Below are 3580 nucleotides of genomic sequence, written 5' to 3'. Positions count from 1 at the left end.
TTAGAATTTTTAAAATTAACATATATATATATATATATATATATATATATATAAAGAGTATTTTAATTATTCTTTATAATAAGGGTATTGTAGTCATTTTTTATAAAAAAATAATATTAATTTAGACCCATTTAAGATTTGATTCACCATTTTTTTGGTTAAATCAATTTATTTAGCCTAGTGTTAACAAAAATAACATAATTTAATCGATTATATATATTAAATTTTAATTACTAAAAAATATTTAAAAAAATTTTTTTAAACGTTTTTATCTAAATGAGTTCGGATATACATATTCAACATCACAATAATGGAAAGCACTTTTGTTACTTTAATTAATTCTCAAAATCTCTTTTTTGATATGGTGTAACTCAACTGTCACTTTTGATTTCTCTACAACTGAAACAGATTTTTTTAAAAAGATTAGTTATTTTTGTATAATACATATATACTTAAATATAATATATTTATATATAAATATGTGATGACTAATTTAATAATTAATTTTTTTTCAAATAAAATTTATTGTTAGCCAGTGTAAAAATGTTTTTTGATATATTATTGACATTGAAAATCTGAAAGCTTCTATTTACAATATCTTTAATTATGTTTCAAATAACTTATTAGAAAAACCGATTAATCTATTTTTTATTTTACAAAGGGAGCGGGATTAATAAAAGTCCATAATAGTAAGATTGAAAAAATAAAATTTATACCAACTATGCTATACATATATTAAAATTAACTACTATTATAAAATATATATTAAAATATAAAATATATATTAAAAATAAGTTAAGTAACATATTAATTATTTATATACACAAATATATATTAATTAATTTTGATAATTAATTTTAATATACAAATAACATTTTAATTTTGTAAAAAAATATACTTTTTATAGCATTTAAAAATCTTTTTGCAAAAAGAATTTGTTGGGATATTTATAATTTTTCAATTTTTTTAATTTTTGAGAAATTTAACAAAGTATTTTAATAGTTAAAAAAGGAAATTCAATTTTCCTGTTAGAATTTCTTAATTTTTTCGCATAAAAAAATATAAAAATATATTTTTTTACGTTTCATGTTATTTTATCAAAACAAATAATTTTAAATATTAATATATTTATATATAAATATATATTAAATTTAATTTATTTTTAATATATATTTATATTTTAATATATATTTTATACTAATATTAATTTTAATATACAGATAAGATAATCGATCTATCAATTACGGTCACGAACTTTTTTAAAATTTAATCCTATAGTATTAATCTATCAATTAGGTACCATACTAAAAGTTAAATCCTTTAAAATACTTCACTGCTGTTTGGTCCCCGAGTAGTTATATATCCACGTCTTCTTCCCACTATAAATTAATAAGAAAACCAAACTTAATCCTAATTTGAAACCAAACTTATATGAAGACTTAAATTATTAAAAAATATTAAAACCAGGTAATTGGAGCCGATCTACGATTGAGAAACTATGCTTCTTGGACTTGGATGATTAAACCCGGTCCAACACTTTTTTTTTTATTTAATTGGTATTCTGACAGGAGTATTATATATTTATATCTAAGTTCTTAGGATTCTACTAAAAAGATATTAAAAAAAAAATCTAATTAAGGTCTTAGTAGACATGACTTGCTCATGGCCATGGGGACATTGACTCGCTAGTCGCTACAACAACCTTTATAGTTTAGAATAAATTTGATAAGCAATGGCTTGACAACATAGTTAATAAATTTATAAATAGTTTAATATAATTGTGACATAATTCGAATGTTAATTAGTATTTTTTTATTTTGGTGACTAGGAATGTTAAGTTTTTAATCAGGGATTTCTTAGTTGCTTATCTTCACTTTTTTCACAAAATCTTAGATATGAAAAAAAAAAAATTAATCATTACAATGTTATCAAATTCAAATATTTATTTATTATTTTAGTGATAGTAAATAATTAACATGTAATAAAATATTTCCATTGACATAATAATTTGTAATTATTGTTGAATTCGTATCATTGTTTACAATGAAAATACATTGATAGTAATGAATAATGAAGTCTAAATTTATAAATCTCAAAAATACTATAAAAATTCTTCATGATCACTGTTTTACTGTCAATTACATATAGAAAATAATATATATTTTTTGGGTTAATTAAGATACTTAATTAGAAGAACAATTTATTTAATGTTTTAAATATGATATTATTATATTCTTTTACAGATTCTTAGTTAAATGGTTTTTTCGCCTATTCGGTATTTGGTGATCTGTAGAATCCGTGAGATTTGAAAATGAGTGACAATTTGTTCACCAAATTTCTTCTAGGAGTTGATATGCCTCAATCTCACTAATTCCGATTAGCAATATTTTTTAAAAAAATATCTGTATCATTTTTATCTATATTTAATAGATAATAATTTTGTCTCTTGTTTTATTTTTTTCAATTAATTTTAATATAAGAATAAAGAATATACGAAAAAAATACAAAAAATAATATAACTAACAATTCTATTTTTATTTTGTCTTCTTCATAAAAGCTATTGATCACGAAACTGTTGACCATATAATAATAACTGTTCATACCCTGGCCCAATGATGAGGGCCCAGGTCCAATCGAAAGGCCTGATCCATTAGATTAAGCCTAGCAAAGCACCACCTCCACGCAAGAGGTCGGTGTCAACCCCGACTTTGTACGAAGAAGTCGGTTGTGAGATTAGCTGGCAGATAAATACTCATTCAAATGAGTAACCGCCCCTGAAATCTCTCTAACCACTTCATAAAGCCATATCTTAACCTCCCTAAGATAATGGGACGGTTATTATCCTAAAGATACGGCACTACTCCAGCGGTGGTTATTGGCTCACCACTATAAGTACACTGACACACCTCAGGTATTCCTAAGTCCAATACTCTCTAAGACCTGCTCACACCCTTGCTAACTTAGGCATCGGAGTGTCTTTGCAGGTACCACCCCCCATTCACACGCGAGCACAAGTCGGACGGAGCCTCCCGAGTTGCGGACCCACACGGAGTCCTCCTCCATCATACACTTGGGCCGCCGAACGCCATCCATTGAACTAATCTCCGGTTACCCATCGTAACATTGGCGCCGTTGCCGGGGACCCGAGAGATCATCCCTTGATGGCAGAAAGATCCCATGAAGAAGGCCATGTTGAAACAGATTCTGAGCAAGAGAATCTAGGCCTGGGCAACGACAATGAAGACACAGCCCAACATCAAGATAACGACCAACACAGAGAGGGTACCTCTGGAATGAAGAATCCAAAGGTAAACTCCTCAGATGGACGTGAATCAGAAAAGGGCGGACCATCCCACGTAACAGAATTGATGGGACTAGTCCATAGCCGCCTGGAGCAATTGGAACAAGAGCGGGAGAGGCAAAAGGAAACCGAAAGGTACCTTAAGGAAGAGATGGAACGGCGAAGAGAGTTGGAAAGAAAACTCTTGCAGCTAGAATCCTCTCTCAAGAACTCCCGCGACGAAGGAGAAGATCAACCCCCCGGGCGGAGAAGATCCTTTCAGCGAGGACATAATGAGGG

This window comes from Arachis stenosperma, chromosome 1, assembly GCF_014773155.1.
Source record: "Arachis stenosperma cultivar V10309 chromosome 1, arast.V10309.gnm1.PFL2, whole genome shotgun sequence".
In the NCBI taxonomy this organism is placed as follows: Eukaryota; Viridiplantae; Streptophyta; class Magnoliopsida; order Fabales; family Fabaceae; genus Arachis; species Arachis stenosperma.
This window is presented reverse-complemented; position numbering follows the sequence as displayed.